The sequence below is a fragment of the Pelecanus crispus genome, chromosome 4 (genome assembly GCF_030463565.1).
Source record: "Pelecanus crispus isolate bPelCri1 chromosome 4, bPelCri1.pri, whole genome shotgun sequence".
NCBI lineage: Eukaryota > Metazoa > Chordata > Aves > Pelecaniformes > Pelecanidae > Pelecanus > Pelecanus crispus.
Window position 1 is genome coordinate 24,506,079 of NC_134646.1, and position 14,726 is coordinate 24,520,804.

At 42.5% G+C, this 14,726-nt stretch overlaps 1 protein-coding gene across 17 annotated transcripts in view; it reads left to right on the plus strand.

Moving 5' to 3' along the window:
- Positions 1-14,726, plus strand: part of ADGRL3 (adhesion G protein-coupled receptor L3) — a 286,653-nt gene that overhangs the window by 78,058 nt on the left and 193,869 nt on the right. The window lies entirely within an intron of this gene.

Consider the following 14,726-nt stretch of genomic DNA (forward strand, 5'->3'; position numbering starts at 1 on the left):
GGAACTACAGACCTGTTAGTCTAACCACAGTTCCTGGAAAAATTATGGAGGAGATTATACTGGATACTATTGAAAGACATTTAAAGAATAATGCAATCACCAGGCACAGTCAACATGGGTGCACAAAGTGAAAGTCCTGTTTAACTAATTTGATATCCTCCTATGATAAGGTCACCCACCTAGTGGATGAAGGGAAGGCAATGGATGTAGTTTTTCTGGATTTTAGTAACGCTTTTGATACTGTCCCTCACATCATCCTTCCGGACAAGTTGTCCAACTGTGAGATGAGCGGATTTATGGTGCACTGGGTGAAGAACTGGCTGAAGGACAGAGCTCAAAGGGTTGTAGTGAATGGGGCTACATCTGGCTGGCGACCAGTCACCAGCGGTGTTCCTCAGGAATCAATTCTGGGGCCAGTTCTGTTCGATATATTTAACAAAGATCTGGATGTAGGAGTTGAATGCACTATTAGCAAGTTTGCTGATCATACCAAACTGAGAGGTGCTGTTGAGTCTCTTGAGGGACAAGAGGCCTTGCAGAGGGATCTAGATAGACTGGAGCATTGGGCAATGATTAATGGGATGAAATTTAACAAGAACAACTGCCGGATTCTTTACCTGGGATGGAGTAAAGCCAGGCACAAGTATAAATTGGGAGATGAGTGGCTGGAAAGCAGCCCTGCAGAAAGGGATATGGGGCTGTTGGTCAACAGCAGGCTCAAGATGAGTCAGCAGTGTGCCCCGGCAGCCAAGAGGGAAAACTGCATCCTGGAGTGCATCAAACACAGTATAACCAGCCGGTCAAAAGAGGTGATTATTCCACTGTATTCAGCATTGGTGCAGCGTCACTTTGGGTACTGTGTGCAGTTCTGGGCCCCACAGTTTAAAAAGGATGTTAAGGTACTCAAATGCATCCAGAGGAGGGCAACAAAGCTGGTGAAAGGGCTGGAAGGCATGTCCTATGAGGAGCAGCTGAGGACTTCGGATTTGTCTAGTTTGGAGAAAAAGAGGCTGAGGGGTGACCTCATTGCTCTCTACAGCTTCCTGAGGAAGGGGAGTGGAGAGGGAGGTGCTGATCTCTCCTCCCTACGATTCAGTGATAGGACACACAGGAATAATTCAAAGCTGTGCCAGGGGAGGTTTAGACTGGGCATTAGGATGCATTTCTTTACCAAGAGGCTGGTCAAACACTGCAACAGGCTTCCTAGAGAGGTGGTCAGTGCTTAAGAGGCATTCGGACAGTGCACTTACTAACATGCTTTAACTTCTGGTCAGCCCTGAAGTGGTCAGGCAGTTGAACTAGATGATCGTTGTAGGTCCCTTCCAACTGAAAATATTCTATTCTATTCTAAAATATGCCTTCTGTATCCTTGCATTTTAATAGCTCTGTTGACAGAGTCAACTGCTCTGCACAGTCACACAAACATTTAAGAATTTGTTTATTAACTGTTTGAGGGAAACGGTGCCAAATTATTAAACTATTTTTGCCACGGGAAGATGCTGATGCTTTGCAATGACTCGATAAATGGAGCTTCCAGAGCACCATGTGTGTGCCCGGAGTCAGTTGGCCATCGTTGGCTATAATGTAGGGCAACAAAAGCTCCGACGAATTGCTTTGCAACACTTCTTCATCTGCATGTCCATACTCATGTTGAAATGGGTTTTCACAGTCGAACTCAGCCCAAATCTTATCAATTATGAATGGCTGCAACAGATGGTATGCATTTTTTTTTTTAAGAATGAGTGATATGTTTCAAATGAGAAACACATGTTGCTCAGCAGCTTTAGCTGCCACTTCTGAGACGGGAAACAGCTCCCTGACCCCTTCTTCCCCTCCACTTGTTGGATAACATCCTATTTTAATAACCTGAAAATGAAGACCATGAAATACTGCATGATGGAAAACTGTGAGCAAACATCAATTCTGGTGTAAGAGGATCCTGCTCTTTCTCAGCTTGGTGGGAGCTGCACCTGTCTGGGCAAGGGTGAAATTCATGTTTGCAGCACATGTATCAATCAGCCTTTCCCAAGATGCCTTGGGACAGGGAAGTTTTGTAAAACTTCTTACGTGAAGTTTCAAGAAGTTTGTACAATGATACTGCAAGGGACTGGCTGGTAACCTAAGATCAAGGTGTATCATGATAATGTTGATGGGTGCTTTGTCAGGTGCCTGGCTTTGCAGAAAATACTGTGTATTCCTTCAGTAAGTCAGTTTTCCTTTCAATCTACATCTGTCACATTTCTTTCTTTTAATAATAAAACAATTGCTGTAAATATATCAGGTGAAAGGTTGTTGCAGAATAAAAGCCAGGCTCTTAAAGAGCAATCCAAATGACAGCAATGCTGTAATACATTTGCATCCAGATAACTGCAGCCCAGCATTCCTCAGAAACTGGACCAACAATCTCAGAGACTACATTCTCTGAGTGTGTGCCTGGTTTTGCTACAGACATAAAAGTCTATGCACATGCCTTATCTGGAAACAAATAAACTGTGTAAACATCTGCGGGATCGGTGCTTAATTTGGTGGAGAACAGGCCGTTAAAAATCTTCATCGCTTTTACAAAATATGCTGCAAAAACATTTGTTGGCTATGATGCAAAATACATCATTAAGGCACATATTGCCAGAACAAATGAGCCAAAGGTATTTTGTGATAGTAGCCATTCAAAAATAAAATCACAATGATTTGCTTACTTTCTGATTTATAAAATTGCCACAGCATCTTGGCTGAAACGGGGAGTAGAAAGCGTGTATGTTCTTCCTCTGGTCTTTTAAAATTCACACTTAACATTCATAACACAGCAAAATACTAATTTCTGTGTCCTTAAAACCAATCGTATTAGTTATTCCCCTGCTGAATTTAGTGCTTATTCAAATGCACTCTGCTCTCCTTGAAAAGAAATTTTGGCTCAATTTCTTTAGCGCAAAGCCCTTCCTTAGCGCCTAGATAACACAGTGTTATCTTATTTTGTAATGCTTCACCATACAAAGCAATCTAAAACCCAAGGAAGCATGCCAAGAGACACTGGGCAAAAAGCCCTTATGTAAAGTTTGGACTTCTTTCTCTTAACAGTGCAGCATTTACACAGCCCTCTCTTCAGGCAAAGAAAATAAATAAATCAAAACAAAGCTCTAAAGTTAACCAAGAAGTTTCTTAAGCAGTACTTTTGATATTTAGTTTAATGGGGAAAAAATAAATTTTATTTCACTTTTATCACACTAAATTAGAGGAATTCTGCAGTGCTCTTTGCTAGCAGTGGGACAAACTCCTTGTATCGTTCTGTTGGTCAGATCTGGATGTAGAGAGTTTCCAATGTAAAAGCCTATTTTTTATTCGATGCTCAGGTCCTGCCTGATCCTCTGTGGGAGTGTAGTGAGAGTCATGCAAGGCCTAAAGGGTTTATTTTCCCTAGACCTCAGGGCAAGGAGAGGCAGACTTAGGTACTGGTGACCACCTTGGCAAGAGGTGCACCTCCTACTACCCAAATCTTTCTGCTTGAAGATGCACAAGAGATGCATCTTCCTCCTCCTTCTCTCCCACTTGTGTTCGTCCTCCCCATGATGCTTTTGGTCCAACACTGAGCTACTGCATTTAATGTGAAGTCAGTTATCTTTGCCATGCAGTTTGCAGGCTGCATAAACCTGAGCAGGCTGACAGACTCATTGCAAATCAGGATGTGTGGGAAGGAGCCCCAGGTACCCAAGATGGCTGTCTTTCTCATGATATCAGAGACCATGGAAATTAGGTGTATGAATACCATTAAACAGTGTAGAGATGCAAGCTATTTGCAGAGAGATTATTTATCACTTTCCTTTCCCTCTGCCTGAATTCAGGGAGGTTTTATTGAGAATTCACCTTTCCTCTCCCCTTCTATTCTCTTTCCACTTCATTTCTCGCATTCTCGCTTACTCTATCATAAATATACCTGCACAGCTGTGCCTGTGGCTTTACAAGCTTCAGTCTCTTAAATCCAAATGCTGTTCTTTGTAGTCAACCTCGCCTTTCGGGAGGAGAAGCTTTCCTGGAAGACGAGGCTCTAGGAGGATATTGGCTTGTAGAGCATTGGATTTACTATTAATCGGTCAACTCAGACCTTTTTTTTTTTTGTAAGTTTTTCTCATGACACCAGCAAAGAGTCCCAAAATCTGTTCACTCACAAGAATGCAGAATTATCCTAACTTAATGCTCACATGGTTTTTGTGGTACCAACAGTGTGTTTTACTTTGGTCAATCAATAGGGTCAGGAGGTGAGAGTTTGTCTGGCTTATATCACTGTTTGCTTGAAGTTAAATAGGTAGCCAATTAAATTTTCCAATATTGAACAAGAATAGAATGGTAGTGTCAGCTCTTCTACAAATGGATATTAAATTACATGATGTAAAAGTGGCTAAAGATGATTCACAGCAATAATATGACCCAGTTATGTGTTTATTGCATTTAAAAGACAATTGGGGGGTTGATTTCAGTGCCAGCTGTGTAGTAGTTAATGATCAGTAAGAAAGCATCAAACTGAGAACAACTTCTGTTTCTAAATACAGCCTGCCGTGCTGAATTTCAGAAGTTCCCAGAATGAATTGTGTATGTGTAATGGATCTAAAAATAAGGAGAAATACGCTTTTATTGGAGACTAACAGTATATATTCAACATAAAACTATTCTTAAACTACAAAGAAAAATCATACACAGGAATGATGGACTTGCTTCTAAATGCACATAATTGCTCTGACCTACAGCTATATGACTCCTGATTAACGCAGGCCATAAATGAATGTCCTAATGCAATTTTGAAAGCTATGAAATTAGCAGTAAAAGCCAAAATTTACTGCAACAATTAGTTTTAAAAACATCAGGCAAACTCTTTACCTGAATGGTCTGTCCAGTATCACTGTTCTAAAAATTCATTTCTGGAAACAGTTGCACATATGATAAACATCAGTTTGAAAATTCAATTTACTGCATAAAGAATTTGGGGACACACTTTTTCATAAAACAAAATAAGTCAATTAGAGCTTTCTTTTCACAGCCTGCAGGTTTTCTTTCAAGCGAAATAGCAATGATTGGTTTTGGTCTATAAAAGCATAGGCATTAAAGCTCAAAAGAATGATGTGCTGCAGAAAATGTTGAATTGGAGGTACCTAAGAGAAAATGAATGTTACAGGGTTTTTTCCTTTGATTTTAGGTTTTATTATGTATGTGGGTTGTTAGTTCCATTTAAAGAAATTAATATGCAAATATCTCTTGCTCTAAAACACATTTTATTTGAAAAACCAGAAATTCTTTCACACATTAATTAAAACATAGCAGCATCCCAATGCCTCTTCACCCAGTGATGTAGCAGAGACGTTTATGTGGTGATATGTGGCAGCTCTGTAAAAAAAGCATGGCAAACTGGGTGACCTTCTGGACAACATGCAAAGAAAACTCTGGCTTTACTCACTTGTCTTTCTAGTTGGGAAAGAGTGCGATACATGGGTCTGAATTTTGGACCAGTGGATGCTCCTGTTGGGCCACTTGGGCAGGCTTTTACCTGCCTTGAAGTGGGGATGGAGTGGAAAACAGAATTTCAGCATTGCTGCTGCAACCTTCGAGCCATCCTTTTAGCTTAAATTCTAACAAAATTTGTTTTAGTTTCTCAGGGAGATGCCTGATCTGTCATGCTTGTGCAGAGGCAAAGCTTCCTTACTAGTCCAGTCCCTAGTGGAAGAGCTTTTCCAACGTTGTGGTCTGCCAGACCCCAAACCTAATTGACCTGGACTTAAAAAAAATGGATACCAAGGAATTGATGGAAATATAAATACTCTGTTGTGTGTACCTGCAGCATGCAACTGAACTAAAAGCTCCAAATGTTTTGGGCTAGGGACACAGAAGTAGTTAAGTGTTTTTAAAAACCCGATTGTGTCTCTGCAAGGTTTAGTCTGTAGGAGATGACTAATGCAGCCTTGTTTGATGGTGATCCTTCTAAAGGTGCTTTGCAGTGGACATTGCGTACTGCCTGCACTATTCCTGGGTGCTCAGGCGACTGAGTAATTGTAAAAAGATGACTGAGAAAAGTAGCAAGCTTGGCAGGTGAACCTCGCGAGTGAAATAATAGATTAAAAAAAAAATAATCTTCTTGCATTTAGTGTGAAGTCATCATTATTTAGAATTTTTGGACACACTTTCTCTTTTTATCCAGAAGAGCTAATCCTTGATTGTTTCACTGCTAATGGAGCAACATTTACAAATCCTGTGTCTATTTACTTGCAGTGGAATTTTACCAAATGTATTGATGTTAGGATTTCATTGTCTTTAAGCAAATTGACCAAATAAAATAATAAAAAGCCTATTGACTGCAGGCCTGTGCATCTTTGATGGTAAGTGTAGAAGATGTAAGCTGTTCCTAACTTCTCACAGTAAATTGCTTTTAAAGAATTGGAATTATATCACCTGAAAGACACAGAAATAGAGTAACCAAAGAGGGTCCAATTGTCTGTGTCCCATCGTTTCTCTTATGTCCTTTTGGGTTCCTTGCAAAACATTGAACTCACTGATACTGATGATCCTGCTTCAAGGGATGCCATGGCTTGCCATCTAGCATCCGAGGGGAAGGCAAGCTCTCCATGGTTATGGAGATTGTTTGGACTAGTTGTGTCTAGAAGTTTCATACTTCAGTTGGGAGTGTTGCAAGGTAATGTGTAGGGAGGACAAGACATGCAGGGGTTTTATCATTCCTGTTTTGCTCTTGCTAATGCCCTGACTCCTTTGTGTTGGATTTCTATCGTCTGGAAGGAAACAGTCTTGGCCTTACAGTGTGACATTGGTGCTACAGACTGCATTTCTATTCCATAGGTATGAGGTCTCCCTCTCCATTCATCCATCTGCTGGATATTACTTCTAGAAAAACTAATAGATGTACTCAACATTCTTCATATTTAAATTAGTTTGGTGATAATGTGTCTCTTTCCTCTCCTCTTCCACCTTCTCTCTTTAAAATGTCCAGTACAGGACTTTGCCTAGCATGAACTGAAGGTTTTTTACAGACTGTTGGATATCCCACCCATCTTTTCCATCTCCAACTCTAATATTTTGAATTAATCTTGGACAAGTTGAAAACTCTCTCTACTCCTCCTTTGTTTGCCCTAAAACTGGAGGGCAGTAGCCTGTGATAGTGCTTTTTGCTTACAGTACCTGAATGTGTGTGATGCATGCATGTGGAAAAAAAAGCCTTGTTTTTAAAGAATTTTCAAGCACTTTAAAATTACTTTTTTATAAAATAAGATTTTTCTTTTTCTATTTTCCTTCAAAACGTGCACCGAAAACTGCTGAATGGTGTTTCTCACATTCTCTGTGTGGAAGCTGTTCTGTACAAGAGACCTCATGTGTAACACTGTTGAAAATCTAATCAGGAATGCTTCATGGAGCTGCAAAATCATTGCTGGATAAAACATTTTAACAGGGAAGTGAAGCTGTAATTGCCAGAGAAGGTCATGATTGCAAACACTGCATTGACTGGGTGTGACTTGGATGAATCCTGATGGTCCAGAAGGAAACCCAGTTATGCCCTAACCTGTTGGCCACTATTTTCCATCCCTGTTTTCCTCTTGTGAAATATAGTCATTATGTGGCTAAAGGTTGGAAGACAAAGCAGAAATGCTGATTATAGTCAACAAGCTCAGCATTCTGCACACTCAGGTCCCTGGCGTGATGATATTGTGTACAGCAGTGCCATTTTCCACTATCGACTTTGTGAGCAGGAGCCTTCCCTGACCTGCTCTGTAAATAAAGCCCATGTTGCATGCAAAGCCCGAAGTCCCCTTTAGATTTATTAACAAAGCAACAAAAAATAGCATGCTGAGCTGCTCCTAGGGCTCCTCCCCAAGGACTGTACTGTTCAGAGATGAAGTCCTCTCTGCACACCAAGTGCTCTCCATTTATCCTCCATGCCAGCAGGGGTAGCAAGATGTGCCTTGCAGAGCCACTTAACCCTTTCCTAGAAGGAACTGTATCTCATACTGTCTCTCAGGGAGGGGTTGGTGTTTCCTTTCATCTCAGTCCTCACAGTATGCATATGCTAAATGACTTTTTGTATAATCTAATAGGCAGATTCCTGCTGTTATAGTAGGGAAATTCAGAGTCGAAGGTCCTGTGACTGCCAAGCCATTGCGTGCATGTCACACACATCACTGCATTAGGCTACCCTTGCAGTTGTGGCCAGGCAGACCTGAGAACATAACAGAGGGCCTAACTGGCTGCACCCCACTGGTACCTGTCTATCTTGACATTTATTTTCGCACCTAAACATCTCATTTTGCTCTCCCCTGCTGTGAATGCCACCCCTACGTGGTCTCGCAGTGATCCTGAACTCCAGCTCTTGCTGTTGTGTTTTCCACTTTCCTATGGTTCTGGTCTGTGTTTTTTGAAGGTGGCATCTTGGTGATCCTTGGCCTCCTCTGGCATTGCTAGGAAAGAAAACAATAAGGCATGTATCCAGAGGCACTGTAAACTAGTGCAGCTCTGGTGGTGGATATTAAGCATGTATCCTTCCCCATGACCAAACTGGCATCCATCAGTCTAGTGTAGCTCTACGGCATGTGCATGCATGCAAAGTCTCTTTCAGTTTGATTTCACCTTGCAACCTCAGAGCCTTCTGCTGTGCAGACATCAGGAATGGGGGCGAAGGAGCATCAGTGAGAGCACCATATGCCCTGATGCTCTGTTGTTAGAGACAGGAAGGATGGTGGCACCCTTGGACCATTTGGCAAAGGGGCTGTGGCTCCAACCCCATATTGTTTCCCTGTGTTTGGTGCCCATCGAGCAGCATCCCTGTTCCCATCCCCAGCTGCCTCAGACTTCATTCACAATGGGTCACCAGTGGTGACCATGCTGGTAGCATGCCAGCAGCTTTGGCTACTGGAGATGATGGTTGTCACCTCCTCAGCCATCCCCACTCCTGGGATGGGCACCTCCAGCAGGTTCATGAAAAGACAACAGGCCCTGACAACAGGCTGCTGGGGGGAGCTGCTTCTGAGCCTTTGCCAGCATCATGGTGGGTTGAAGTGCATCCAGAAGGCAATTGGCATTTTGTCCAGAGCACAGACCATGGCCTTTCCTCTTGGAAGCTGACTTGTGTAAAACAGGAGCAGCTGTGTTGTGCACCAGCTTTAATGTCCTGGTGGCTTTCCAAAGTGCAGCCTATTCTGGGAGTTTAACCTTGTAATGGCTGAGGCCAGGCCCAGCTCTCAGAGGAACAGAAACAGGCTTTTGATGAGCTGAGGAATACAGAGGAGCACTTCTTACAGGCTTTTCTCCCTCTCGCTGCTTGACAAATCCAACCATAGAGTCGGATCTATGGGGAGGCTGTCACTAGGAAGTGCTTGACCAGTTGGCAGGCCAACACCTGAAAATGATGCTGTAAGGTAACAAACCTTCTCAGTTCCTTAGAGCAGATCTCCCCATGACCAGACATTCCCCACTCTCAACCAGACTGCTGACAGCAGCTGACAGGCATCCAGGCAGGTAGCAAGACTGAGAGAAAATAGCTCTGAGTTTATTGAAAAGACATCAATGTCCAAATCCAACCACTGCATCCTCTCTCCTGAGCAAACGTGATCCACAGGAGTTCACAACATTGAACTTGTGGGACTAGAGGAACAGAAAAATTATCTCTTATACCTGCTTGGTATCTCTATAAAGGGAGGCCACCATACTGCGATCCCCAACCGCCCTTAAAAAGACCCGGGCAAGATGTCCTTGCCAGGCTGCACACAGTTGGAAGGATGCCAACAGCTGCATTTGCAGTTGCCAGCCCTCAAAGAAAGCACCCGTGTTCGCTCCTTTCCACTTGCAGGTTTTCATATTTGATTTTGGACTACGGTTAAAGCACTGGAATCCAGATTTGGCACCGTTTCCCAGCTCTGCCACAGCTTCCTTGGGCGAAGCAGGTAATATTTTCCTGCCACTGTTCCCAAATAAGAATCTTAATCAGTCTTTAATTAACCCTATTTTGTTTGTTTAGCTTGCAAGCTATTGGGAGAGCAGTCTTTTCTCACATTAGCAGTGGACCGCTGCCTATTTCTGCTCTGGCCCTGGGATATTGCTATAGGATAAGTACTGTCAAAAATAACAAGACATTTCCTTGCCTGGTATCTTTGTCGTTGTGGCAGTCACACCCACAGTGGAAATGCTGTTGTTGGCTTGTTGCTCCACAATTTTGACTAAGTTTTGAATCCCAGCATGCATAACAGGAGTGTTCGGAGAAGCAGTTTTGTAACATCTGTGAGGCTTGTGTTTAAAATAGGATTAAGAAGAACAAAAGAAGGTACATCCATGAAAAAGCCAGCTTTCTTCATGACAAAACCCAATGGTTTAGGGATTTTTTACATTTCATCTAGTGTTCGTATTATTTTTCTAACTTTGAAAAAGGATAAACAAAATGGTTTTTATTTCTGAAGTCCTTTGCTTAAAAGAATCACTATGACAAGTTGAGAATATGTATATAGTTTTAAAATTAGTATTTTTTTTTCCTGTGAATGTGAGTCGTGAAGTGATTGTTTCATCCCTTTCTTTGGGAAAACGAGCCTTGTTCTTTTTGGCTGGTATTTTCTCTATATATTTGGTTGTGATGTAGTCTGAGATGACCAGAATTGTAAGCAGTGAATTAAGTTTTCTGAGAAGAACTTAAAATTGTAATTCTGAACCAAAGTGGCATGTGGCATTGGATGGAAATTACAGATAATTTTAAAATATCTATTTAGGAGGTTTTTTGGGTTTTTTTTTTTTAAACTTTGTCCTGGTTTCAGCTGGGATAGAGTTAATTTTCTTCCTAGTAGCAGGCATAGTGCTGTGTTTTGGATTTAGTAGGAGAAGAATGTTGATAACACCCTGATGTTTTTAGTTGCTGCTGAGTACTGCTTATGCTAGTCAAGGACTTTTCAGCTTCCCATGCTCTGCCAGGTGCACAAGAAACTGGGAGGGGGCACAGCCAGAATAGTTGATCCAAACTGACCAAAGGGCTACTCCATACCATATGACGTCATGCTCAGTATATAAGCTGGGGGGGGGGGGGGGGGGGGAAGGGGGTTGGCTGGGGAGCAGCGATCGTTGCTCAGGAACTGTCTGGGTATTGGTCGGCGGGTGGTGAGCAATTGCATTGTGCATCACTTGCTTTGTATATTGTTATTATTATTATCATTATTATACTGTTGTTATTATTATCATTACTATTGTACTTTATTTCAATTATTAAACTGTTCTTATTCAACGCAGGAGTGTTTCTCACTCTTACTCCTCCGATTCTCTCCCCCATCCCACCGGGGTAGGGGGAGTGAGCGAGCGGCTGCGTGGTGCTTAGTTGCTGGCTGGGGCTAAACCACGACAACTTACACATAGTTCTCTTACAGCCCCCACTCCCCCCCAAAAAATATGGAGAGAGAATAAGAGGAGATTTTAATGTGTTCTCGGTTTTTATACTGAGGATGCTTTCTCCTGGCTCCACTTACGCTTCAGGAAGGCATGAGACATGTTTAGCAAATGGAGGTTTATTGTGGGACATCCAGATCTCTGAAGAGCTCTGACATACTAGACTTGTCATCTCAGTTTTTCACTGAACATATTTCTCCTGTCCTTGTGTTCATGCACGGCTGTGCATATGTCAAACACGGTTTCATTTTGCTTAATTCACTACAGATTGTTCCATGAGAACCTGGTCCAGTTTTCCTCTGACTTCATTGCATGACTTGGAGCAAACTGTAAAATCCCTGGGTTTTTTCCCTTTTGCCATCCTGAAGACTAGAGTAATAATATTCCTAGAGAGTTTGTGAACTGAGAATTGCTGTAAGCTAACGGACACTGAACCAGATACCTGGCCAGCTGTGCCAAGTCACTGATCCACTCTGCCAGGGTTTCAGGGTGTTGGCATTTGTGTTGGCTTCCTTACCTGTAAAACAGAGATATTACTTGCTCAGGTGCAGTTTGGAGGGAGTAGCTGTGCAATACCTACTTTTGGCATTGAATGGAGCGCCCAGAAGCCATCAGTTGAAGGTGTGTTTTGCAAACTGTCAGAGAGGTCCACTAAAAGATCTGGAGGCCAGCAAAGTGGGCTGCTTCCAGCTTACATTTCTTGCCCATTGGCCATGATAAGAGCAACACAATAACCTTGCCCAGAAGGTTCCCCGTGGCTTAAAAACTGAGGCATCTGCTGGGGTTAAGAACTTCTTAGCATGTCAGCTCAGCAGCAGGGGTTCCTGTAAATCGATCAGATCTGTCTTTACCTATAGATTTCGCAGCTGTCGTGAGGAATGCTGTCTTTGCTGCACAGCTGTGGGACTGAGAGCGGCAGAAACACTGGCTGGAAGAGACGGATGTACAGTCGCATAAGATGAGGACAAGAAAGCATGGGCTCTTCTGGATATGCCTTGACGCAAGAGGGATTTGGGGATTTTGCAGGGCTGGGGATTTCTTTGTTCTGAAGCACCCTGAAATTCCATGTGAAGTGGCATTTCTGTGCCCATTTTGTATTCCTTTCCAATGGCATGTTTCAAGGGCACGTATTCTGCTGGTTGCAATCATGAATCACGGAAAAGGTCCTAGTCCGTGAGCCAGACCAGCCTGGATGCTGCAGCCCAGCAATGGGCTCCTTTGCTGGAAGCCTGGCCCAGGGTCATCAAAACTCTGGTGCACAGCAAAGGCAGGATGGACCTGCTGCTGCTTCCTCCTTCTCCCCCACCCCCTTGTCAGCTGTGTCTCCCAGCTGCCTGTGAGCATGCAGCTGGAGCCATCCCATCCACCTACCTTTTTTCCTTCCCCCATTTGAGTGTGACACCAGAACAGGCAGCACCAGCTGCTGAGAGGCCCCGGCCACCCCCTCCTTTAGCTTTCAGAGAAGGGCAGTCTCTCAGCCAAAGTAATACGTACACTTCCATCCTTTCTCCGTGTCTCAGGTCACGCACACAATCTGCTATTATTAAGAACATTAGTGTTAAACCAAGATATGGGCCATCATCTTTCTGAAACTGCTGAGTACCCACTCTCAGTCAACCCAGGTAGAGCCATCATGGGAACTTTCTTCTTGTTTCTTCTGTTTTGTGCATTAGCTCAATGAGAACATAGTAATGCACTGAAAGTTGTTTAATTTTTTATAGAAGTATGCATTTGTGAAATACCATACCACATGAGCTCCTTCTAGCAGTAGGGTGGGCTACCCACAACCTCTTACTTGAGGCACTCCTTTTGCCTTCAAGTTGTGATGGAGATGCACGATATCCTAGGCTTTCATAAGCCTGTTGAGGCCAAACAGTTGATTAAACCTTTGTTGGGTTGTGCCTAAGTATGATCTGAATTTTATAATGTACTGTCACTGGCAGGAACACGTGTTATTATCATGTTGGTGTTTTGCTGGTCATCAGAAACTGCTGCCTCTCTCTGAAGAAGGTAATGTGGAAAAAGCAGGCTGGGTTAGCAATGAGCTGTGGTGGCTACTAGTTGAGATGTATGTTGTTGGGTGGTCTCTAGGTTGTGTTTCCATGCCAGTCTTAATGGTGATGCTTCTTAAACTACTTCACTTCAAATTCTAGCCTGATGCAGCCTCTTCTCACCAGCCTTAGGTCACCTAATTGTGCTTCTTTTTGGTCCAACTCTTCTCAAAAGACCTTTCCTCCCACCCCCAAGGTTATTTAGTCAAAAGCCTCACCCAGGAGATGCTGTAAGCTATGCTTGCACTGTTCATGGGCTCAGGCCATGGCACGCTCCCATCAGATCTGTTAGATGAATGCGGAAGAGAACAGCACGCAATGAAAGGAAAGTGATGAGTCCTCTGCACCACCATATCAGCATGGCCCCATCGATGTCTCTCTGGGAACCTCTGGCAACGTGACCATTCGATTCTTATGGTTTTGCCACATCTAAATTGTCCAAAAGAGATTTCAAGAGAGAGAGCATTTACGTGAAGCAGGCATAGCCTTGGCATCTGGCTCTGTTCCCTAGACCTCTCAGGATCCCTCTTAGCCCTATTTCCTATTTTCAGATTACTAAAAGCTGGACTGAAAACTGAACCTTGCCCTTAATTCTTTTTCCATTTTGAAGTTAGCAAGATAAGTAAGTGTTGTTTTTCATAAACAGTAAGCCTTAGCAAAGTAGACAGATTTATTGAATTACCTCATAGCAAAATGAGTGTGTTTCATTGTCACATAATTTTTTTTACTCTAGCAAGATTTTTTTTTTAAATCTATTGATGCCATGGGGAAAATTCTGCATTGGCGATGAAATAGAGAGAGGGCACCACACACTGACCACTCCAATAACGTGCACCAGTAAATATTGTGCAAGAGCCCAAGGATCCTAATTTTCGAATATATAATGTATTAGAAGTTAAGCTGTTGCAAAAGCACACAAAAGACTTCTCTGAACCTTCATAAATTCTTATGCTTTAAATTAGAAATAAAATAGTCTCTTTTTCATTAATGGCAAAAATGGTAGGTCTTAGTGGTGCCTGATATTCAGTTCATTGCAAATAGTACCAAATTTCTACGTACTCACTGCATATATTTTATTGCTGTAATTTGTGGTTCTCCCAAGCAGAATAATATTTTTACTTCACCGAATATACCAGTGCAAGTTAAAGGTCTCAGATGTATTCTTTTAAAGTGACAGTTCATTCCAGCTAGGTCCCTGCTTTATATCAGTACTTATTCATTAAAAAATAAGTATAAAATATAATGTCATCCTTCTTAGTCCCAGATTCAAACAGT